Source organism: Lissotriton vulgaris, chromosome 3_1 (assembly GCF_964263255.1).
Source record: "Lissotriton vulgaris chromosome 3_1, aLisVul1.2, whole genome shotgun sequence".
NCBI classification, from domain to species: Eukaryota; Metazoa; Chordata; class Amphibia; order Caudata; family Salamandridae; genus Lissotriton; species Lissotriton vulgaris.
The window spans coordinates 214,695,859-214,722,630 of NC_141689.1; positions in this window are offsets into that span (position 1 = coordinate 214,695,859).

Sequence of the window (26,772 nt, forward strand, 5' to 3'; positions counted from 1 at the left end):
TGGAGTATTAGTTTAAGGAAAGTTCCAAAATAGACATGTGTCAACAGTCATGCATGACTTTAGAGGCATTAGAAAATATATATTAATAAACAGAATGACACCAACATGACAACATTTAAATAAGTAGAATCAAAGATATGAATTTTTATAATTTGAATAAAAAATTGCATCAAAAAGCACGAAACACTATCCGTGGGTATCTGGTCGTGTTAGAGCAATTCAAAGTCATAAGGCTGATCGCAATGAACTACCAGTCAGCTACAGGGAGCAGGTTCTTCCTCTTGTGACTTAGACACATTTATGGAGAAAAAATGTCTTTCAACAAGCTGTCGGCGGGCAAGTGGGATCAAAACCAGGGTTGACGATGGAGTGCTGCTGAAGCATAGTTTGTGTTGGCTTCATCGCCGAAGGCGGGAAGTTCTAAGTGGGTGAGGTATGATGTCCATGCCCAGGAAGGCCTTGACATCTGTCCTGGTGAAGCCCTCCTCATTTAGACTTTTTCCTTAAGTTGGATCTCCTTCAGCGGGGTAAACTTACAAGTTGAGGTTGACTGAGGATTCAAAGTTGATGCCTTCGCTTCAACTGGGACCCCATTTTCCATCAGTTCCCCAGGCAGAATTTTGATAAAAAGTTTCTAAGTCTCATGTCTTGCAGTCTAGGGACAGGAGGAGTGCAATCTAACACCAGCCAAGGGTCCAAGAACTGCGGGCCACCACTTGCAGGTTATGATTCACTGCAACAGAGGCAAGATGGAGGGTTCAGGGTAGGTCCTGTGAAAGTGGTAAGCTGGGCAATTGCAAGAAGAGAGACCTATGTAAGAAACTTGATGTGTCCCTCTGGCCCAAACAGGAGGTCAGCCAACTGATGCTTTGAGTAACTTCTGGGGTCCTGGGTTCAAGGCAAGCAGATCCAGTCTTCCTTTATTAAGCAGTAGTGTAGTCCTTCTTCTGATTCTTAACTGGTCACTGAAGTTTAAGGAGGGGTCTACGAGGTCCTCCTTTATGCTCAGTTCCAACCTGTGGTTGAAGGGCAATCCTTTGTCCACCCCCTAAAGCAGTTACAGTCAGTCCCTGACCACTTGGTTTGAAGCCAGCCTGACTAGAGAGACAAAATGCTGACTGGCCTAGGTGTGAGCTCCATCTGCCAGTGACAGGGTACTCATCATATGAAACTCAGGAAGGGGCTGGGTTCAGCCGAAGGCAATTCTGTGAAGACAGGAGACTCCCTCTCAACATCGCTCACTCTACTGTCCGATGAGCGATAAAGATCTCACCAGAGTGGAGGCTCTAGGGCAGGTGACTGCTGAACACTGGAAGGAAAGCCTTTTTTTGTTTTAGGCAGGAAAATGATAATTTTCTAAAAGTGTAATTTTTTTAAATAGTAACTTAAAATCCGACTTGACAATAAAGTTGGATTTTAGAAAATTATTAATATGAATCATTGAAATAGTTTTTGAGCTATTCGCCAAATTAATTTAAATGAGCTTTTTCATTGCCAGGACATTTGAAAATATTCGATATACTATTAAATCCCAAGCTCCCTGTCCTACTGGTTTTCATGGCCTACCTTTGAGGTCACTTATACATATTGCAGAGTTAATTCTCCAGGCCAAATGGCAATTCCAAACCACACTCATGCTACTGTGGCCAGCCTGGAAACATTTTGCAATGCTACTTTAGTGGGTGGCACATTTAGTGCTGCAACCCACTGCTAGCTTTTAATTTGCAGGCCCAAGGTGCAGATAGTACCATACACTAGGGACGTACATGAGTATATATGTGCCAATCAGGGGTATACCAAATTTAAGATGTGTGAAAGGGAGTGCACATGCACTTTTTCACTGATTTGCAGAGGAAAAGCACACTAAGTCCAATGGACAAAAAAATGGGTTCAGCAACAGAAAGCAACAATCTTGGGGAATAACACAAAAAAGTTAGTAATATCAAACACCTCTCTCTTTTTCTTAGACACTTAGGCAAGTTTCAAGTTTTTCCCCACAGTGGCCCACTTCCCAAACATGCCTGTCTTAAGTAGTGCTCAACCTCTTTATCTTCAGACACCTCTGATCTCTTATGCCTTTCCGAACAGTAATCTCGCAATCTTAATTTATATTTTGTTAGGTATGTGCTGCTTTGCATTTAATGTTACAAATTCTCATTATCTAGAGTAGCTATTATTAGATTTTAGATTAAAAGTTAGCATTAGGCCCACCTCATCCTCCTCCTTGTGGCTGCTTGACATATTGTGGGGAACGGGGTCAGGAGAATGAGAATCGCCACGAGTTTAAGTCTGTCTTTAACTATTTTTATTCGGTTTGACAACACCGAGGTGGGTTCAAAGACTTTAGAGAACAATGTCCGGGGTAAACATAAACAATATGAGATCCTCTTCGTTGGGGAAACTTCCGGGGTCTTCGGTTCCAGTCGTGAGGTCGCTGGAGGTGACCACAGGTCCGGAGGTATTACTCGGGAGAAAGAAAGAAAAACACCCACGTTAGGGGGCTGGGCTCGACTATGCTATAGTTGAGAGGAGGGTAGGGTAGTGAGGGTTCACCAGGGTACTAACACCAAACCTATCAGTCAGGGAGTGTAGACGGCCGACAAGATACGACGGTAGTGACCACCCTCAAACTACCCCGTCCCACCCCGTGATTTGAACAACCCTTGAAAACGCCCCCGTACCTTGTGGAGCCACACTTCTCCCCTGGAAGTGTGGCGGGCGGCTTGTGGTATCGTTGGCCTCCTGGCTTGTCGTCACTCGGCTCCAGGGGTCCCAGCAGCGGTTCCACGATAGTTCCTCCGTCTTCTTCCGTGGCGTCCTCCTCGTGCTCCGGCTGGCGTTCCGAAGGTTCCGCGCCGACAGTCCAAAACGGAGCTTCCTTAAACGCCCCCAGCACCTCTGACTGGTCAGTTGCCGGTGACGTCGCCTCACCTGATTGGGCGATCGCTGTAGAACATGCCCCCAGCGTCATAGAGGATGGATACAGAGGTGTACGTCCCTGAGGTAGAGCCGGGGACATCCAGGACACGTCCAAGGGATCCTGCGGACGGGGTGGAAAGGAAGAAACATTAGCAAGGACACCCCGTCCGTCCGAATCAGGAAGCTCATCTAGGTCAGGGAGCTCGGCTTCGTGACACATCCCACCCCCAGGATTGACCCGATCGGGGGGAATCGGATAGCGGGACAGAAAGTCAACATTCCCCTGCAAAGAACCCGTCCGATGACGGACCTCGATCTGGAAGGGCTGCAAGGCCAAAAACCAACGCAGTACTCGATCATTGTTCCCCCTGTTACGCTGAAGCCAAGTCAAAGGAGCATGGTCCGTGTACAACACAAACGGCCTCCCCTCAAGATAGTACTTTAGTTTTTCCACACCCCAGCGGACAGCTAGGCACTCTTTCTCAATCGTCGAATACGCCTGCTCCCTAGGAAACAATTTGCGACTGATAAAGAGTATAGGTCTTTCAGCCCCATTCTCATCCTCCTGGGAAAGGACCGCTCCAATGCCAACTCCAGAAGCGTCCGTCTGGAGGATGAACGGTTTAAGGAAATCAGGGGAAAGGAGAACCGATGAGAAAGTCAAAGCGTCCTTCAAGGCTTGGAAAGCAGAAGACTGTGCTAGAGAGGGAGGGGGAAGTGCAGCTGACTTGATGTTTTTTCCAAGGAGATCTGTGAGAGGAGCAGCTAAACTAGCAAACTGAGCAATGAATCGGCGGTAATAACCCACCAATCCCAAGAAGGCCCTGAGTTCTTTCTTTGAAGAGGGGTAAGGTAACGCTTTGATAGCTTCCAGTTTCTCAGTCTGAGGCTTAATCTGTCCATCCCCCAAAAGATACCCCAGATATTTGACCTGCTGGAAAGCAAATCGGGATTTTTTCGCGTTGATGTGAAGATTGGCCTCCCTTAGACTGGTCAGTATGTTTTCAAGATGATGTAAATGGTCATCCCAGGTTTTGCTAAATACTACAATATCGTCCAGGTAGGCAGACGCATATTGTAGGTGAGGTGCCAGCAGCGTATCCATGACCCTCTGAAATGTAGCGGGCGCCCCATGCAAACCAAAGGGAAGTACTGTGAAATGGTAATGACCAGACGGGGTTGAGAATGCTGTTTTTTCCATGTCTTTTGAAGCAAGGGGAATCTGCCAATACCCCTTGGTGAGATCTATGGTGGTGATATACCGAGCCTCCCCAAGGCGTTCCAGTAGCTCATCAACTCTAGGTAGAGGGTATGCATCTTGTTTAGACACCCGGTTCACAGCCCTGAAGTCGATGCAAAATCGGATACTGCCATCAGGTTTTGGTACCAATACCACCGGCGAGCACCAGTTGCTGTGGGAAGGGACTATGATCCCGGACTTTAACATACTATCTACCTCTGCTTGGAATGCCGACCGCCTTGCCTCTGGAATTCGGTAGGGCTTCTGTTTTACCACTGTATTTGGGAGAGTGGGTATGCAGTGTTCTGCCAAGTGGGTACGACCGGGTTGATCTGAAAAAACTACTGAATGAGACAAGAGTAGTTTCCTAACTTCTTGTTGCTGGCTTGACGATAAATCAGGGTTCACAGGAGCAGCACTGACTGTATGGTCCGTTTTGAGTACAGGAGACACTACATTGACTGTCTGGGGGGGTGGACCTAACCATTTTTTTAGGATGTTAATATGGTACATCTGGGTTTTGCCTCTTCCTAACTGCACCAGATACGTAGTACGCCCTATTTTCTTCAGGATTTTGAAGGGTCCCTGCCACTCTTTCCTCATTTTATGCGTAGAAGAAGGTAAGAGAAATCAATACCCAGTCATCTACATCCAACACCCTCCACTTGGTTCCACGGTCATACAAGGTTTTCTGTTTGGTTTGAGCTACCGCTAAATGCTCGTGGGCAAGTGTTCTGAGCTTATGCAGCCTGCTCTGGAGTTGTCTGGTATAATCCAGCAGGGCCTCAGCTTCTTGTGCTCCCTCAGTTTCCCAGCTATCTTTTGTGATCTCCAGGAGTGTTCTAGGGGGTCTCCCGAACAGCAATTCGAATGGGGAGGTCCCTAGACTGGACTGTTTCTGGCTACGAAGTACAAAGAGAGCCAAGGGTAATAACTGATCCCAATTCTTTCCATCACCCGACAACAATTTTTTTAGGGTCAACTTAAGGGAGCCGTTGTATCGCTCAATCAAACCATCTGTTTGTGGGTGATATACAGAGGTCTTGATGTGTTTGATGTTTAGCTGTTTACATACCTGTTGCATCAAACGAGAAACAAAAGGGGTGCCCTGATCGGTAACGATCTCTTTTGGGAAACCCATGCGGGAGAGTACTTCAACTAGCCTCTGGGCAATGGCTACTGAAGTGGCTGATTTGAGAGGAAAGGCCTCGGGATACCGCGTGGCGTAATCAACCAAAACCAATGCATACTGATGTCCTCTGGATGATTTCGGCAAAGGCCCGATTAGGTCCATACCAATACGGTCAAATGGGACCCCTATAATAGGCATAGGGACCAGAGGGGCAGGAGGTGGAGTGTAGGGATTCCGTTTCTGGCATATTCTACACTCCTGACAATATTTCTGTACTTGGGCGTAAATACCGGGCCAGAAAAAATGTCGCAATATAGATTGACTCGTTTTCTCTACCCCGGAATGGCCAGCTAGCAAATGAGCATGACCAAAGAACAATATCTGCTCACGAAAGTCATTCGGGACTAGCAGTTGGGGTTCAGCGTCAGCCTTGGCGACTCTATAAAGCAAACCATTTTTTTCAAGAAAAGTGGGATAGGTCCTGGTTGTCGGATCCTGTCCGTTTCGTGCAACCTGCCATGCATTGGTGAGACTTGCATCGTTCAATTGGGCAGTCCTAAAATGGGTATCCCTGGCCCAGGGTTCTGCGGCTAACAATGTATCATGGGGTAGGGATAGATGTTGTAGGGTATCCAATAGCAAAGTACTAAATGAAGGGTTATCAGTCCCTATGATTATGGGTTCAGGTAAACCAGCCATAACTCCCACAACGACTTCCATACTCTTCCCTGAAGGTGTGTGAAGGGTGACTTTAGCTATGGGATACTCCTTAACGTCCCCATGGACACAACGGATACTGACCCGTTTCCCTGGAAGGAGAGAGTTGCGATCTATCAGCTCTTCCCTTATTACTGAATGTTTGCAACCGGAATCTAGCAGTGCTCTTATACTAGTACCGTTCAAAGAAACACGTACATAGAAAGTGGTTCCAGTTTCTTGTGCATATAGGACAGACCTTGGGGCATAGCTCACGTCCATAGGTTCGTCTTCTCTTTCTTTTTTTTTCCGACAAAACCAAGCAATATGTCCCCATTCACCACAGTCATAGCATTGAGGGCCTGAATTGGGAAGTTCGGGCCGTTGAAACCGGACTTTCGGAGGTTCGGAAATGGGTTTTTGGAACCTTTTCTCAGTTTTAACAGGTGGGATGATTTTAGTGTTTTTTTCGGGTTCCTTCATGTACGGCTTTCCCTGAGCCCGGGCATAACAAGTAGCCATTTCTATAGCATGTTCCAAGGTTAACCCCGCATGTTGCTTCAGCCACCTCTGAGTACTATAGGGGAGGGCTTCAATAAACTGTTCGAGATACACTTTATTCATAATGGCGTCGATGTTTCCTTCATGGGGCTTTAACCATAAGTCAGCGGACTCCTTTAGTTTGAAAAACAAGGTTTTGGGTAAGTCCCCGGGTGACCCTTTCTCTTGCCGAAATCGTGGTCGATGGGTTTCCTCGTCGACTCCCAACCTATCGAGGATGTACTGTTTCACAACCGCATAGGCAGTTGTTCCGTCCCGGTTAACTGTTTGGTAAGCTGCCTGAGCCTCACCTGTTAGCAATGGCGCCAAATAGAAGGGCCACCTGTCGCCAGGCCAGGAACTAGCTCTTGCCGCTCTTTCAAAGTTCAAAAAGAAAGCAAGGGGATCTTCACCTGGGCTAAATTTCTGTAACGGAACAACAGTGCCCGGAGGTGGAGCTGTAGCCCTTCCCTGTCCTAATACAGTCATTAGTTGTGTTTGTCCCTCCGCCAATTTCATAATATTATCGGACTGTGTTTGAATGGCTTGGGAAAACGCAGGCCGGTCTGCTTCCATTTTGGTCAAGAGATTCTCCATTCTGTATCGGATGGCGTGGTTCACTGGAGGATCCGAGTCACGGCACCACTTGTGGGGAACGGGGTCAGGAGAATGAGAATCGCCACGAGTTTAAGTCTGTCTTTAACTATTTTTATTCGGTTTGACAACACCGAGGTGGGTTCAAAGACTTACGAGAACAATGTCCGGGGTAAACATAAACAATATGAGATCCTCTTCGTTGGGGAAACTTCCGGGGTCTTCGGTTCCAGTCGTGAGGTCGCTGGAGGTGACCACAGGTCCGGAGGTATTACTCGGGAGAAAGAAAGAAAAACACCCACGTTAGGGGGCTGGGCTCGACTATGCTACAGTTGAGAGGAGGGTAGGGTAGTGAGGGTTCACCAGGGTACTAACACCAAACCTATCAGTCAGGGAGTGTAGACGGCCGACAAGATACGATGGTAGTGACCACCCTCAAACTACCCCGTCCCACCCCTTGATTTGAACAACCCTTGAAAACGCCCCCGTACCTTGTGGAGCCACACTTCTCCCCTGGAAGTGTGGCGGGGCGGCTCGTGGTATCGTTGGCCTCCTGGCTTGTCGTCACTCGGCTCCAGGGGTCCCAGCAGCGGTTCCACGATAGTTCCTCCGTCTTCTTCCGTGGCGTCCTCCTCGTGCTCCGGCCGGCGTTCCAAAGGTTCCGCGCCGACAGTCCAAAACGGAGCTTCCTTAAACGCCCCCAGCGCCTCTGACTGGTCAGTTGCCGGTGACGTCGCCTCACCTGATTGGGCGATCGCTGTAGAACATGCCCCCAGCATCATAGAGGATGGATACAGAGGTGTACGTCCCTGAGGTAGAGCCGGGGACATCCAGGACACGTCCAAGGGATCCTGCGGACGGGGTGGAAAGGAAGAAACATTAGCAAGGACACCCCGTCCGTCCGAATCAGGAAGCTCATCTAGGTCAGGAAGCTCGGCTTCGTGACACATATATTTATTTTATTTCAAGCATTTTAGTCTTGCCATGGCTCTGGTACATCCTTCTATTAGTTTAATTGTCATACTCTATTGTCCTGATAGAGGGTAATATGGTTTCTATATCTCTCACCTTGATGGGATCTAGTTCACTAACTAGAGCCTTCATACCCAGTACAAGGACCTAATGCAATGCCCCTGATGAACATCTTAAAGGCCTCCAATTCCACCAAGGAGTCATTTGCCAAACCCCCGTTTAACAATAAAGTAGAACTGTTTCTCCTGAAAGGCAGTCTCATCAAGCATGCTGGCCTGCAGCTTCTAACAGGGAAACGTTACCCTAGGTCTCTCCAACTGTAGTTCAAACAAAATAGGGTTATGATAAAATATAGTCCTACTAATGTGCTCAATGTCAAGTGCAAATCCCTATTAACCTGCCGTAACGTTTCTGCAGGAACTACATGGATTGCACTACTCTACTTTCCTTCAACAGTGCTCACAAAGTCTAACACTGTGCTTGGCATTGACAGTAAAGAGAGGGGATAGGGATATTGGGGATGCCCCACAAGAGATGTAGTCATTTTCTCTTTACACTGTACATCTCATCAGCTTGAGTCTTTCTCAAATGTTCATTAGTCTCTCGCAAGTGAACACAAAACCATAGTTCTTACATCACCTTAAAATGCACAAATTTGTTTTTTAATCTACATGTATTTCACATGAATGGTATCATTCTGCAGGAAATCTGAAATACAGAAGATTTGATCTGGTAATGGATGCATTGTTGTAACCATTCAGCATATAAATGCAACAGTATCTTTATCTTGTTAGAGCCAAAATAATCTTCTCATGTCTTGTCTGATGCCATGTAGCAGTTGATAATGCTCTTCAACTAGAATTATCTTCCATAAGCAAAGGTTCACATAATTCATATATGCAGAAGCCTGAAAGATATATGCTACTGCACAACATTGAGGGTGTTACTGAATCCCAGTATCTAGATGAGGAGTCAATACAGGGTCTTATCCAGAGCCCCACAATCCAATGAATAAATTTTTTTGCACTAGCTTAGAATAAACTGATGATTCTGAAGACGGTGCTGGTAGTGATAAAATAAGTTCACAGCTGTAAGGAAAGTCATTCTGGTAACATTGCAAAAGCGATTTTGAGAAGCTTGGAAAACAGAAAACATCAGGAAAGATGCTCTTGAAATCTGGATCGAAGAAAATCTCGACTGGAGAGCCAGGCACACTGGGCAAAAGCTGAACCTAAGCAAAGGAATACAGGTCAAGAGCAGAATCCATGACGGGGGGAACATTGCGGCCATGAGCTGAGCAGTCGTGTGCCTGCGCCAGGCAGCACCTCTGCTCCACAAGCGAAAATCGGTCTGTACCGAGATTGCAAGGAATGGCCAGTTTCTTAACAATGCTACATTTTGTATAGCTTTCCTAACCTGGGATGCGTGTCAGAACCATCCTTTCTTCTAAATCTAGTTTTTTTATTAAAGCGATGATGAAACAATATGCTATTTGTGATATATGGAGTGAGAGATCTGGCACGCAGTTGGGTGTATCATTTTACAATACAAAATATCGACATAAATCAAGAAAAGATTACATTTTAATCAGCAATGATCTAAGAGGTAATATAAAGATTATTGGGTACGAGACCCCCCACTTATCGGACCATGCAGTGGTCTGGATTGACTCGGATTTAGCAGGTATGGAACAACAAAGGGTATGGACTTTCGACCGTACACTCCTCTTAAGATGATGCTGTAACTGGATATTTTATCCAGGAGATAAAAGCCTTTTTGAATATCAATATAGGATCAGCAGACATTATGGTCCTATGGGATGCCATGAAATCTTTCTTGAGAGGCCTGATCACAAATAAAACTGTTCATAAGAACAGACAGTACAGGCAGGAAATGGCATCTGTTGAGAGCCAAATGAAGGTGCTGGAGGAAAGGATTAATAATGTAACCGATCAAGAACAAGAACTCTGAGAGCCATTAGGGGTAGAATTAGCCTTGTTAAAATCCCTCTTGGAGAATACAATTCAAACAAGAATCTCAAATAGGTGGGAGGTGAATAAGCTCGCCCACTTTGAATATGGAGAGGGGGCTGGAAGGTGACTGACCTAGAAGGCCAAAACAGACAGAGTTCGGAATCACATTAAACAAATAGAGGATGTACATACTAACTCAATATTAAGTAGGGAGGAGTAGATGGGAAAAATCTTCCATGCTTATTTCAGAGAATTATATAAGGATGAAAGTGATTCAGATAGAACATCTATTCAATAATGGTTAAATCTGATTCAGCTACCTACACTGGGAATAATACAAAGGGAGAATTTGGAGGCAGAAATAACACATCAAGAAGTTAGGAATGCACTTTTGGAATGTAAAAACGGCAAAGGTGCAGGGCCTGTTGGCCTCCCTGCGGAAGTATACAAAAATTTGGGGAAACAGTTATCCCTTGCATGGCGGAGGTGTTTAATAAAATTCTAGTCGATGGGGTTCAACCACCTACTAAATGGGGAGAAGCAAACAACATCTTAATTTTACAACCAGGTGAACCCCCTACATAATGTGGGTCATAAAAACCTAATCCTTGTTGAATTCAGATTACAAGGTCTTTTCCAAGATATTGGCAGATAGATTGGGGGGGGGATAGAAAGGGAGCTATTGCATACTGATCAAAAGGGCTTTGTAAAGTGTAGGAATCTTTTTGACCTTACCCATGATTTTATTGGAGCGATAGATTTTGCGTCCACTTTTTCTCTCCCCTTGGCGGCAATGACATAAGATGCACCTAAACCATTTGATAGAGTGGATTGAAAATATCTAATGGCAGTTTTAGAGAAGTTAAACCTCGGGCCAAAATGTTGCAGTACCCTCCGCCTTATATATAGTGAGCATTCAGCCAGGCTGGTGGTAAATGACAGAGTGATTAGACCATTTAAAATCAAAAGGGGAACCAGACAGGGCTGCCCTCTCTCCCTCTCCTTTACGACTTATATATAGAGCCTTTTGCCCAGCGTCTCAGGGAAGAGACAGCTATTTCACCATTTATGAGCGGCTCATGGGAGAGGAAGGTAGCCCTGTACGCTGACGACATGCTCATTCTTTCGTCAGATCTAAAAACCTCTTTTCCTCGGGTGATTGAGTTAGCGAGAGATTTTGGCCGGGTCTCTGGCAATGAGGTTAACGCAGATAAAACTGAGCTCATGTCATAGAACTTACCGGGATGCCGATACCAAACCAAAAATGAGCTGCGCTACTTAGGGGTTAAAATTGTTCCAGAGATAGACAAGATAGCAAAAGTTAACCTTATGAATATCTTAAAGGAGAGTCAAGAACTTATGAAATCCTGGATTCATCTCCCACTGTCTATTTTGGGTAGAGCAAATCTTATAAAAATGACAATTTTGCCGAAGGTGAAGTTTCTTTTTAACACTATTCCACTGAATTTTGAGAAATCATTAATGGATAAGTTCCAGCAAACCATTAATTAGTTTGTGTGGGCCTCAAAAGCTTCTAGAATATCATGGAAGAAGATAAGACGAAGAAGGGAGAAAGGTGGTCTTGCACTCCCCGATATCCAATATTATGCTTGGGCCTTTCAGTTAACTCATTCCGGAATGCTGTTAAAATTCCCAGACTCTTCACGGAGAGGAAACATGTTTTTAGCTATGTTAGAACAATCAGGGTTTCTACACGAAGGATTTTTGTTTGAGTATGGAGACAAAAAAATTCTTTAAGAAGGTCAGACTGAAAGTCCTAAGTGGTGCAGCTCAAATTTGGGCTAGGATTAAAAAATTAACGGGTCTCGAATATTATTCAAGGCTAGCTCCTTTGTCCTTTGTGGGACAGCCCAGGAACTCCTAGCTGCCTTAAAGATCTCCTGGCAGTCCCTCTTAAAACAGCGGGGTTATTAGTATGGGGGGATCTAGCAGTTAATGGATCACTTTTACCTTGGGCTGTGTTAAATATTAAGTCGGAGGAGGGTATGTCAAGGTTCAAATATTTGCAGCTAACAAGTTGGTCTCAGAATTTAAAGAGTTTGTTAGGCCGGGGGAACCCCCTGGAAGAGCATTTGGTTAATAAGCCTGCAGGGAAGAAAGAAATTTCTTTCTTCTATTGGGCTATTGAAGAGGCTATTGACAGTGATTTATGGGGGGAATCCATCCCGGGGACAGACTGGGTGGAATTGTGGCAGACCTCTTATAATATTTCTTCTCAGTCGTTAAGCCAGCGTGGCTGAGGAGGAATCATTACTTTACAACACACAGGGCTTATCTTTCCCCTGCAAAACTCTCTAAAATGGCCAAAGGCCCACTGGCAAGGTGTAAAAAATGTAACTTGAAAAGTGTTCCGGATGCGCATAATGTTCTGGGCTTGCCCATCTCTTGTGAAATTTTGGGAAGAAGTAGGAGACTCTTTAACATCTATTTTGGGACATCCAATACAAATCTCCCTCAAGCTCATCATTTTTGGTATATTGAGTGACATTATTAGCTTTAATAGAGGCTTTCTATTCTTTGCTATTTTATTCGCCAGACGGGAAATATGTAAGAGATGTGTCGAGACTACACCCCCTACACATTCTGACTGGTTATCCTCCCTATATAAAACTTCTAAAACAGATCTGGCCAGATTGAAGAATTCTAAGAAGAGAGCCATCTGGAACTGTTTGTTAAATTGGACTTCAGTCTGAGTAGTTTTTTGATTTTTGCTAAACAACATAAACATCATGCTTCTTTTTGTCCTATGATTAAGCCTCAGTGGAGCTCTCAGACTGTGCTGGAGAGGGCTATTACCTTTTCGGTCCTAGCCTGTTTTGATCAAGGTGTGGAGTGGTGTGGCTCACTGGTTAGAGGCGGCAGACCCTAGAGCAGAGAACAGCCTGGGACCAGGGTTCGATTCCCGACGCGGGAGGGTTTTGGACCAGGATCAGCGGACTTGATAATTCTCGCCTTGGTGCCTACTCTAATCAGGGATCACACTCGGCAACTCTGGGCATTAAGCTTGCCTCATCTCCACAACGGCCCCTCACAAACGCCAGGGATGCCTGGTTTCACCTTGGAGACTCCCAGGAGGGACTATCTCACAGGGAAAGCCAGGACGGGTTCCCCAGCGGTCTATAGCGCTACGAGGCCTACGGTGCGGGTAGCAGTGCGCTTTACAAGACACACAATTATTAATTATTATAATTATTAAGGTAAGCCACCAGCATCAGTCTTTGGTTTCATAATCCTGAAGAGAGTATAACCACCCTCTCACCAACAACGGGAGGGCAGCAACTGGAAGGAAGTTGGTATGCTATTGGAAGGCTTGGGGGGAAGGGCGGAAAAGATTACCCTATGGCCTACTTCTCTTAATTGAGTAACAGTGGCAACCTTCTGATTTCAAGTTAGCTGAGATTGGAGGCGAATGAGGAAAACAATAAAAGTGCAGATTCCATTCAGAGTCTTTCACTCAACAGGGGGAAATATAATTACCTTGTTAGGCCCTGGGAATGGCTTTGGTTGTAAATGTATATAGTTTGTATAGTTGATTCTTAAATCCAGGGATCCTCAAACTATGCAGCAGATCCTCGCATTCCAGTATCCTCTAATAATGCAGTACATCCCCAAATCCCACAATAGCCTGCCACTCAGACGGGGTACATAGTCATAGCTTTCAAGGTGCCCACAAGAAAATAAAGTTAACTGTGCTGGAAATTGGGGGCAATGCCTGGGAGGTACAAATGTGACAGCTACCATCAAGTAGTACAGATAATTTATTGAGTGTCAATGCCCTGAGCAATTTGAGGAAGAGGCTGCCAATAATGGCCAGGAAAAGAGATGGATGGGAGTGAAGGCAAGCTCTTGTGACAAACCTTGACAATCAGCTTGCAAGACAGATGTGAATAAAGTCATGGCAGACATTCTGAGCTAGCCTAAAATGAAGCTTGAGTGGGGTAAAATGAGTATTTTCTAGTATTAAGATTGTGCATCCTCCAAGTGTAAGTCAGCACTCAGGGCCCGATTCACAGAACTAACGTAAGACAAAATCCTAAACTTATTACCATTGTGAAATTCACAGAAGGCACTTACTCATTTTGATATTCACAGAAGGCACTTACTCATTAATGAGTAAGTGCCTTCTGTGAATACCAAAATGATTAAGTGAACTTACTCATTTTGGTATTCACAGAAGGCACTTACTCATCAATGAGTAAGTGCCTTTTGTGAATACCAAAATGAGTAAATGGTAGTAAGTTCAGGATTTTGTCTTAAATTAGTTCTGTGAATCGGGTCCACAGTTCTTTGATCACTCCTACAGGGCCCTAGAAGCTTTTACCATGAGTGACATGACCAAAGTGGGGGGGAGCTGTCCAAAATTACATTACACAAGCCATTAAAATAGCCGACTATGATCATAGGTAGGCGAGTTGATTGTGCCATCCATCCTATTCGGATTTTCAAATAGTTGGCTTGATTAATTGGGGGCATATACACTAAATAAGTGCTCTTCTATGTCGTTCAGCACACTGAGGACTGTGACATACCTCCTTATCCGCATCTATCATCTCATCCTCGAGGGCCACCACTGCTTTTTCCACACTTTGACTTCTCTCACACATGATGAAAAAGTGATGAAAAAAAAACTGACCTCTCTATTGCTTCTTCAATTTGTTTCCCTCATCTCGGGCCAAGTGGATCTCTTGTACAAAAAAGACCTGGTCTGCGTCTCTTGAAATATGTATGTATTTCACACCTTTTACTGATGTTACTCATCCCCCTTATGTTCAGGTAAGAACTTAAATGCATCTACTTGTGTCATATGTATAATTTTGTAATTGGTAAAGACTTTTTCTTAGTAGGTCATGTGTTACCCACTTATACGCTAGGTTGTAGGTTTCAAACGCCTCTGATACTATTGGTATATCATGAATATGGACTGGCCCAACAGCTCAAAAAGCATGACAAAATACCAATCAAGCTCCCAAGATCGAAAGAATGGACTCCCACCCAATGCACTGGTTATTAGTTCCTCTCTTTTATTGTATGATGCCAAGAGTCAAGAGCATTACTATCGTCTGTGGTTCTTGCAGCCAAACAACCCTGGTGGTTGCTCTCAGTAACACTTAATTATCTACCCCAGTAGTTTGATATCTTAAAAACTATTAAACTGATGTGTGAGATGCCTTAGTTCCTCTGGTGTAGGTTACCACACATGTAAGACTTCCCTACAGGTCATCTGCTGTTCTTGGAGATTGTGACGGCCATCTAAGTTTCTTCTTTTAATGAAGGTCAGAGTCTCAGCCAGGATCAGTAATATCTGGTGGTGTCACTCTCATACTTTTCTTTAATTTCCTCTCTTTGTTTAGTGCCCACAGCTGCCATTGTATCTTTCCTTCCGCGCTTCGCTCTTTGATGGGTGTGTCGCTCTTGGGGACTTTCTTGTCCATTATTTTTTTTGTGATTCATAACTTGAGGGATTATTGCCTGTCCTTTCTTCTACACTGAACTGCAGCCTCACCCATGGCCTGGCCTTCAAGCAATTAAGCCTTAGATGTCTACCATGTCTGTTTGTCAGCTGAAATCCCGAAATCTCCTAGCAAGGATTGGGTGTAGGGCATTGCACAGCAAGTCATCCACTCCCAGCACTAACATTCGTCGTTGAAGTGGATCTCCTCCAAAGTATTTTAGGAGTCTTTTGTTAGATGCCATAACTGTTCTTCCTCACTCTTTGTTATCCTAAACAATCTCTGACTCTTTGAGCCATCAAACTCCCAGCAGAGTTTCCTGGTTGATAGAAAAGCATAAGTCACTTCCCAGTTCCGGTATATTAGGGCCTCATCTCTTCTTCTGTTAACTCATGTAACAAATAAACCTAGGCTCTCACAACTTTAGTCTTCACACACTATTATATCCTAAGGAACTCTGTGACATTTTTGTAGTATCAGTGTGAACTCCTTTATTTTCATTAGTGTAGTCCTGTCCACAATGGCTTCCCAGTCATCACTCACCTAGGTATCTCAGTGGCCTAGCTGATTTTAACTCTCTTTAAGGCCCTGTCATCCAACTCACCTTTGCACATAGGTATGTTGGTTGCTGCTTCTAACCTGCAATGTTAGAGATGGGATGACTCTTCTCATTTTCAATCACCCATCTCTCAGCTCTAGCAGGTCTTCGGGGCACATTTTTTTCAGCAATCCACCTACTCCTCTTCCTTAGCACTGACGGTTTCTGCGCTGTGTTGTCTGTATCTCTGTGACTTTTGAGTCTCTTGAGCTTCTTTTCTGCTCCTCTGCTACTCTGCAATGTCTTTCCAAGCAATCTGGCGTTCACCTTCTTCTAGTGATTTTATCTACTGGAGTCCCTCAATGGGTATGTGAAGGAAACCTGGGCTACCACCTGCTCACTGTCAAGATTAGGCTACTGCCCTCTGCTGCTCAGGAGCCCAGCTTAGCCTCCTCAAATTCAGTCTCATTCACCACCTTGAGCTCCACCATTCAACCACAATTTTTCAAAGTGCCTATGAGACTTTTTTGCCTCGTTTGGTCAGCACCCTCAAGAACCTGAGTCATCTCTAGCAGCAAGTCTCGCCTCAACTTTGACAGAAAATGTTCCAGAATATTCCTTAATCTGGGTGGCAGGTGCGAACTCTACAGAATACCTCCTACATCATGAGCTTTCTGCCACCCATGCCCTACCCCAGACATTTAGTTTGCGGAAGACCGGAGTGTAGTTTATTGGAAATAGTGTTTATTGCTGGACTATTGGCAGGCTGTCCCTTGAATTGTCTAGTACTGACATTTTTCATGAGTCTTAGTGTCATATTTTGTGTAGACTTATAAGGGATATCTCTGTCTATTGTTAGGGAATGTCTTGTTTATGGTGAAATGATTTGTGTGAGATTAGAATGGATGCGAAGACAAAACGAAAAGCTTGGCGCTTTTAGGGCCTGATTCACAAACTGCACTTTGCGTATGTTTTGGAGCACTAAAGTAGTACTGTAAAACTTACTACAAATTGTTATGTATAAACTGCACTTTTAACTTCCATTTTTGAGTAAGTTTAAGGTTACTACATTTTGGTATTCACAAACTGCATTTTTGTAGTAAGTTCCACTCTTGTAGCTACTTACAATGTTATGGTAAGTCCCTACTTCCATTAATTTCTATGGGGTGGTGTTTCAGTATGAGTGGTTCGCCATGTGTAGTGCCAGATGTACTACAAAACTTTGTGGGCCTGATTCACAAAAGTAAACATACACTTTTATGTAAGTTTACAACTGTTTGCTATCAATGCAGCCAGCACAGATAAGAGCGGTGGACGGGGGTGGGGGTGAAGAAGCCGACATGATAAGTTAAATTATATATTTTTTAAAAACACTTACCTTGGGCTCTCCGCAATGCCGACTCGGCAATGTGGTGAACACAAGGTAAGTGGTTTGATTTCTTTTAAAATTTCATTTAACTTATCCCATCGTATGTCTACTTCCTCGACCCTCACCCCGCCTCACCACTCTTACCTGTGCCTGCCACCCCTGTCTGCTATTCACAAGGGATTTGCGAGTAGTACCTTTACGAGTGCAGAGTCTTCACACATAAAAATATAGTTCTTTTTTATGTTCGGAGACTCCACTACTCAATCATAAACTCACACAAAAGTGTACATATACCTTTGTGAATAGTAAACAATCATAAACATACACAAACATGTATGTTTACCTTTGCAAATCAGGCCCTAAGTTACTGAAAAAGTGTAAGTTACTACATAAGTGCAGTTTGTGGATACCAGTAAGTAGTAAACTTACTAAAAAGTGTAAACAAAATCAAAAGTGTAAATTACATTTGTAAATCCGTCCTAATGCCTCACTTGCTGATCTGCCAAATGCATTTTAATGTCTACTTGTTCACATTTTCATTTTATCTGTTTTTATTTGGCGTTTTTTTTTACAAATCATGGCTTGAAATTTGTCTTCTTGTCCATGGGTGCATCACTATACTTGCATTCGATTTCAAATAACAATAGCTGAATGTGTGCTCTATCAGTTTTTATATCTTCAATACTGGTATGCATTCGATTTGTGGACGTATGTGGTGTTCTCACTCTGTCTCTGTGGCATTGGTAATACTGGAGCTCTGTAAACAAACATTCAGTTTAATTATAGAGGCTGATGAGTTAATCACACTCCATTCAATAACATGGGAAAATGCAAAGCTATTTGCGTAAATCATCCAGCCATTAGTTATATTTAAAAAGCAATATTAATTTCAAGAGGAAAACATGTTTTTGAAAGTATGAACTAATTGCGAATTGAACAACAGGTAGAGCAATCTATAAATATTAATTAAAATTTCATGCTTCTAAATCATCCTTTAACCATGCCAGCATTGATTATCGTTCTCAATTGGCCATTTCTAAATCTAATTAAAGTTTGTCTACAACAAATCACAAAAAATAATTGAAATTTACATTTAATCCCATAATGTAATCAATGTTATGTTACTCTGTAGATTCTAATTGGAAAATGCTTACGTAATCTCTTATTCCAAGTTCAATTATCTCTCATTATACATATGCACACGGAACATATGTTTGCATATTGTTTTTTCCATTTCCATTTAACCTGAATGCATAAATCAATGGCTGAGAATTTCCTCCAAGGTGTGCAGAGACCATATATAAAAGATCTATGCACAGTGCACTATAAATCCCTGTAAATATAATTATTGTACATTACTGAACAGATATGTAATACAATGCGCAGATGCAGAGACCATAAAGGCCTTGGTTTCCTCACTAACAGTTCATATAATGTACAACAGCCATAGATCACTCGGCTAAAGATGGGTGATAGTTTGGTATTGGGTTTTTGACCAACTGACTAGTTTAAAAAACATCAGAATTTGCTTCCAAGGTAAACAAGAACGTAATAAAATTACAATATAACAAAGTAAACAAACATGAAATCTTAAAGGATAAAAACATAGGATAGGACGAAAACGTTTGAAATATTCATGCAAAGTCCAAGAGGTGAAGCATTACTGCTTGCCAATTTACACCACTGAATTTGACCAAATTTCAACTTTAAGTTTAGCAGTGCCTTATTAGCATGGTATAGTAGTGTTACATTGCCATACTAGATATGTAGGCTGGTAGTCTGGACAGTCTCATCCATATTCAAAATAGTACAAGCATTTGCAAAGCCAAGAAGACTGGATTTATTTTAAGGTAGGTGCTTGCAAACAGTTGGGTGACTTTGTGTATCTTCCTACTAAGACAATTCCACAATGAAGTGTGGCTCACTGGTTAGAGCAGGCAGAGTGGAGAAGTGTGGCTCACTGGTTAGAGCAGGCAGACCCTGAAGCAGAGGTCAGACCCGGGACCAGGGTTCAATTCCCGACGCGGCAGGGTCTTGAGCTCAAATGTCCACGGACTCGATAATTCTCGCTTCGGTGCCTGACCTAATCATGGGTTCACACTCTGCAACTCTGGGCATTAAGCTTGCTTAATCTCCACAACGGCCCCCTGCGGCGGGATGCCTGGCTTTCACCTTGGGGATGCCCGTTAGGGGCTATCTCACAGGGAAAAGCCAGGACGGGTTCTCAAGGCAAGCGCCGAGATGCCTCCGGGTAGTCGAGCGCTATATAAGAACATACAAATAAATAAATAAAATAAATAAGCAATACACAGAGCTACCACAATATAGAAGTTGGGAATAGGGTTCCTTCCTTGCTACGTGTTGGAGAGAAAAAAATACATCATGTATTAACATTACAACACATTACCATTCCACACAGTGTTGTCGGTATATGCATTATTAACCTTCAAACGTTTCAAAGCTATTCCATCAATTCCCATATGCAGCGTTTTCTATGCACCCTACAGATGTACTCATAGTCCATAGGACAGGATCTCATTCTGGGCTCATATCTCCAAACCTCCCAAGCGGCCCACAATCTCAGACCATGCCCCGGTATCCTCTCCATATCCCATATTTTATCGAAGTTTCATGGATACCCTCGAACCTTGCATATACCAGTCCATTCCAACTGTACAGAAATCCAACACAGGCACCTCCACTGCCCCCCATATCCATGCAACATCACATCTAGACATAATTGATGCAACATTACAGAATAAGGTGCACTTAGGTAGCGTCAGATCTCCTTGAAATTCCCTTAATGCCCAGTGGAGGGTTGAGCGTCAGGTACTCCTTTATAGCCCCAGAGATATTTTCGCCCACCTGTGTCCAGTACGGCCTCAACCTAGTGCAGTCCCACAGAGTTTGAAGCAGTTTCCCTGCCTTCCTCTTTCCTACAGGCATTTATCATCATCATTTTTCCCCAGGTGCAAGAGCTTGGTACTTGTATAGTGTGCCCCGTGCAGTATGTTAAGCTGCACAAATCGAAATCCAGACTTAATAGCAACCTCCCACAGTTGACTACAGGCCTCCCCAGGTCTTCATCCTTCAAAGTTCCCAGATCCCCCTCCCATTTTTCTCATGAGCGTCCAGAGAGTTGAGTTTGAGCGTTGTTTACGAATCTTCTTTAAATATGAGAATAGCGTGTTTGTGTAGCTGAGTGAAGAGTAATCTATACTCCAACGGTGACTTATCATCCACCTCCTTCAGTTTCTCCCCATATCCCGCCAGGGCATTTTTACTTGTGCATACTGAAAATACTGACTGTTCATATTCCTGATGTAGGGCCATATGTATCATCATCCAGATTTGAGATTCTGAAATAGCGATTTTTTAGAAATCGCTATTTCAGAATCACAAATTGGGATGTATGTAGAAAATCGCTATTTTTTTGCGAATCCTTAGTATTCCTTAATTGCGATTAGCAAATTGCGAATCGCAATTAAGGAATAATTTCCTATTCATTTCTATGGGCCAGGAGGCCCATAGGAATGAATGTGAAATTATTCCCAATTTGCGATTCGCAATTTGAGAATCGCAAATTGAGAATAATTTCATGGGTGCAGTCGTGTCCAAAGGACACCCTGTTGCACCCCTGAAATAAGCATGGGTGCAAATTTGGCGCACATACATGCCCTAAGGGCATGTATGTGCGTCACATGGCACTTTGAAAATGCAAAAATTGGCATTTTTCAAGGAATTCGCAAATTACCACCAACTTGAAGTTGGTGGTAATTTGCGATTCCTTAAGGACAATTTGCATTTGTTTTTTGGCTTCATACATTGCATTTAAGGAATCGCAAAATTTGCGATTCCTCAAATGCAATTGTAACATAAGGAATCACAAATTTTGCGATTCCTTGTTTTGCACCAGCTTTTCTTTGATACATTCCATTTAGCAAATTTGCATTCGCAAACGCCGAAATTCTGCAAATTTTGGCGTTTGCGAATGCAAATTTGCTTGATACATATGGCCCAAAGTTCCTTGAAATAGAGAAGCTCCTATGTTCCCTAAGGCCACCCAACTTGGATATTCCAAGCTGGTTCTGCCATCTCTCCCTTTCCAATGACATAAAATCTGCAAGAGCATTAGATTCCAACAGGGTGTTCTCTAATTTTACACTTCAGCCCCGGGTAGCCATAGCAATGGACTAATTGAGACCTGCTTTCAGTTTGCCTGAGGTGTGGTGAGTTGAGGTATAATACCCAACATTTGCAGGTGACAACAACGGTGAACAAGCCATATTGAATGTGGGATACCGGTTGTATGTTTAATTTGTACACTGTGGATATACACTACTTTTCTCATTGCCACACTTCTACCTGCAGAGTGATAGGATTCTAATATAAGGTCCTGACGAATGCCAGACCCATCTAGGTTTTTGATTGCTCTCATTAGACTATATTAATACATTAGGTGTTTTTGGATTGTGTTGGGAATAATGCATTATGGGTCTCTCACAAACTCCCTGGTGGCCCTTTATGTGATAGTGTTACCCATCCTCCCCATCCTATTTGCAGTTTGGATTTATTCCATAATCTAATTATCAGTGAGGTCAGGGCTAATTGTGGGGCTGTCCAACCCTTACCATACAGCCAGCTCAGATATCCTCTTGGGGCCAATTCCCTATTCCCTGCCATAAATGAGGGTTCCTCCTTGAGGCAAAAGCACACCCATTGATGACTATCATTAACAGGTTTGTTCACTCATATAACAGTGATTTGGGAGCCCGATCCGACTCTCACATGGGTTTCTGGTTAGGGTCTGTAGGGATATTCTAAGGGCGCCTCCATCCCAGAATAATGTCTGTGTCATTGTATCTATCACTCATACAAATTTATCAGGGATTTCATTTAATGTATTCTGCAGCATGTATAGGAACTTGCTCATCTTGAAGAGAGCAGACCTTGCCCTCTAATGACATTGGGAGTTTCCTCCAATGCTTTGCAGCCTGCCTATACACTTTCAGTATATGGCCCACATTACGCTGGTGGAATTCTTTGGGGTTCAGGGTCACATACATTCCTAAGTACCTGAATCACTCAGGTGTAAATATCTGAGGGCATGGCCAGCTCAGAAGTGTTGACCACCGAGCCACCTGGAACTCTACAGCTGATGCATATATAACAGTATTTCTCAAATGTGTCAAGAACTTTGAGGGTTCTGGGGATGAAAGGACAGTATTTCTGTTGCATCTTTGAAAAAATGTTTTTTTTCACTTGCATTTTTATATTGTTAACAAAAAAGGCTGTAAATCCAACAATATGTTATCATGACAGCAAATTAAACAAATGAATAAACTGGGATACACCAGGGTGATTAGTGAATTGCTGCCGGCAAGCTAATGATTTACATTATATTACTTACAAAATAAAAAAGAATATAAATCAGCACTTAAAATATCCCTTTATCAGCAAAGTAAACACATTAAAAATACACGTTTGGTATCAATTACTAGCTACAAGTCATGTTGCATCTGAAGTCTAGCATACAGTTTGCTTGATTCCCAATCACAAGAACCTAAAAGGTACATGTTGGGCCTGTCCCTTTTTTCAGGCTCGTCCCCAGCTGTTTTGACTTGTGTTGCTTAAGCCTTTTTTGTTGGCATTAGGGCATTGTGAGCTTTCCCAGTGCTAACCAGTGCTAAAGTGCCTGTGCTCTCTCCCTAAAACATAGCAAAATTGTTCTACACCTAATTGGTACATTTAGTTTATTTGTACGTCCCTAGTAAATAGTAGTACATGTAACCAGAGCTTTCAAATTAAATCTTACTTATCGTCCTGTGGTACTACCCACTAAAGTACCCATTTAAAACATGTCCCGGGCCTGCCACTGTAATCTATGTGTAGTTTTAAACTGCTATTTCGATCTGGCAAAATAAACCTATAACCCTTTTGCCAGGCCTAAACCTCCCTTTTTAATACATATAAGTCAGCCCTAAAGTAGGCCGGGGCTGGGTGCATTGCCTTTAAAAAGTAGGATGTGTGTGTTTGAGTTTTACAGGTCCTGGCAATTAAAAACAATTAAAGTTGTTTACAGGTGTATGGTCTATCTCTTCCATTGACTAACACTGGGTTACCTTATTACATTTAATAAGTGATAACTTTTGATTTGGAGCAAATATAAGTATACTCTTTACCATCAAGTGAATGGTAATATAATATTCTCTTATGGTGAAGTTGGATTTTAAGTCACAATTCAGAAAATGTGATTCATTAGATAGTTGGCATTTTCTTGTCCTACACGTTTGTTTATCCTGCTAGTGCCCTGGAACAAGACTCTGGATGGCTCTGCTGTTGGGGTTTAGGTATTACTTCCGGACAGTGACACAAAGGGGATGAGGTGTGAGCAGGATGGGATATCCTACTCGATGACTGCCAATCAGGCTTCCGACCGGGGCACAGCAACGAAACCACCATGCTCCACATCGTTGATGACGCTCTTCAAGCCCTTGACCATGACAAAACCTGTCTCTTGATCCTCCTTGATCTATCATCGGTCTTCGACACGGTCAACCATGAGTTGCTACTCGAACGACTCAAACTTAGGATGGGATTAGATGGCACAGTCCTCGACTGGTTTAGTTCCTACCTCCAAAACCGATCTCAGAGATTCCTAATCAATGGCGAACTGTCCGCTCCCTCCGTGGTCACAGTGGGAGTCCCTCAGGGATCTGAACAAAAGTTTAGGCACGGCGCACAGCTTGTAGCGTGATCAATTTGGTTTGTAGGTTTAGAAAAGTTGAGTAAGTTGTAGGTGCTCCTGCAGGTGGCGCAACTGTCCAACTGCGCCAGACAATATAGAATGGTTGAGTGCGCTACTGGGATGTAGGCGCATCCCTGCACTTGGGCACACTAATCAGGTTCCCTCAGGGATCAACATTGTCCCCCACCCTTTTCAATCTCTATCTGGAATCCCTTACCAAAATCCTGCGCCCTGCAAATATCTCCTTCCATATGTACGCTGATGACACTCAGATCTATATAAAAATCTCATCTCTTGCAGAGATCCTCACCCTGAAGCTGACCGTCAGATGGCTCTCCGCCAATCAACTCAAACTCAATGCTAAGAAAACTGAATTCCTTCTAATCTCCCCGCCCAAGAGCATCCTTGAGATCCAGATATGGATTAAAGCTATCACAGCCTTAAACTGTTCCCCACCATTGTGAATTCGGCCAAATCTCTGGGAATTACCTTGGATTATAACCTAAATATGCAAGACCACATCAACGCAATGGCAAAATCTGCCAGATTCCACCTGAGCTACCTATGGAAATTGAAACCCTTTCTAGACGCTCCTGACCTAAAACTTGCAGTCCAATCATTAGTCATCTCTCGACTGGAATATGGTTGCTCCACCCTCTCTGGCTTACCCAAGATCTCGCTGGCACCCTTAAAAGCCTGCCTCAACGCAGCCACCAGACTACTTACAGGCTCAAAAAAATTTGATCACATCACTCCTCACTTGAAAGCGTTAAACTGGCTCCCCTTCGAGGCTAGGATTTACCTCAAGCTGGCATGCATCACGCACAAGGCCCTACACTCTAACTCCCTTGCGTATCTTGCACAGAAGCTTGTGTTATCCGGAGGAAACAGAAACTCACGATTGGCCAAGGCCCTCCTACTCCGGCCTGCATGCTTTAGGAAATCAAAAACCTACAATCGGGCTTTTGCCGGGACTGCACCAAGAATTTGGAACTCCCTCCCTCCCGACATCAGAAAAATCCCCTCCTTAGCACGCTTCAAAAAAAAGGCCAAGTCCTTCCTCATGGGTAAATTCCTTGGCTAAACTTGTTCCCACAGCCACCTGAGAGACTATTGCCTTATCCTGCGACCTTGTACATTACTCTTGTGATTAGTGCAATATTTCTGTCCTGCTGAATAGCTTTTCCTATCCCTCAATGTACAGTACCTGTATGATATCCCGCCTACCTACGACCCCTTGACTCTGTATGCTCTCCGATGTACTAATCTCCTGTGTTTTTTTTCTTATGACCTGCCTTGACCTTGTATTACTTCTATGAATCTGTAAAGCACTCTGATACCCTCACGGGTCATGTTCGCGCTCTATAAAACCTTAAAATAAAATAAATAAATAAAAATAAAATAGTATGGCTGAGGGCTGAGCTCTGCCTTGTCCCACTTACACTTTAAAGGGCTAGTCTACAGCACACACAAAGGAACCTGACAATAGTCTTTTGTTACCCCTGACTTCTTGATGCCTTGACAGGAAAGGGAAGAACTTTCCAGAACCAGATGTGAGAATGGTATAAGAAATCACCGCTCACTTCAAAAGCTGACACCAGGTATGCATGGACCTGCTCCATTCATTCCATGCTAACTTGGTTGAAGCCAAGGGTCAGTTTACTGACCTGCTGTCTGAGCTACAGGGACACAACAAGCTCCAGAGTTCTCTTTTTCCCTGCCCTGCTGCACTGAACCTGCCTGGACCTACAACTGGACCTGCCTGAGCCCTGCTGATCTCTGCTGGAACGAGCTCCTGGTCCCCAAGAGGTGCCTCTTCAGGTCCTGGACCCTCAATTGATGTTAAGTTGAGCTCAGCAGAGCGCCTCCTGTGACGAAAGGAGAAATCCTGAAGATTTGGGCTCTTTGCAACTGCAAACGAGGGCGTTTGTGGCACGACTCTGCTGCCAGTAGTGACCGCTAACGTGAAGCTCAACCTGACTCTTTGCACTACAGCGACTGCCAGCTATAATTTACAATGCAACATCTACACTTCGTGCTACTTCAAAGACAGACCGAGGTGAATGCCAAAGTGAAGCTCCAGCAATGATCATTCTTGACCCCTGACCGGCTCCTTGTGCTACAGCAACGGCAGCCCATCCTGCCTGGCTCTTCACGCCACAGCAACAACCATCCACAATAATCTTCCTGCTCCTTTACACCATACTCGAAGGTGAACTGAACTATTCATGCTGTACTTTGAGAAGGAAACTTTTTCAGCTGGACTAACCTGGTGCATGTATCCAACCCACACTCCTTCACATTTGACTTGAACTTGTGCCTTTCCTCTGGTCTAGCATGACAGTTCTGCTGATTGGATTTTTGTTGATCTGGTATGATTTTATTTAATAACATTTACTCTGTTTCTCTATTTTTCTGAATTGGATTGGGGTTTTTCTTGCACTGTGTTTTCGCTTTATTACTGTTTGTGTGCTGCATAAATACTTTACACACTGCTTCTTAGTTAAGGCGGACTGCTTGTGCCAAGCTACAGAGACTCCTAAACTACCCTCCCCACAACTATTTAAGAGGCCCAGAGGA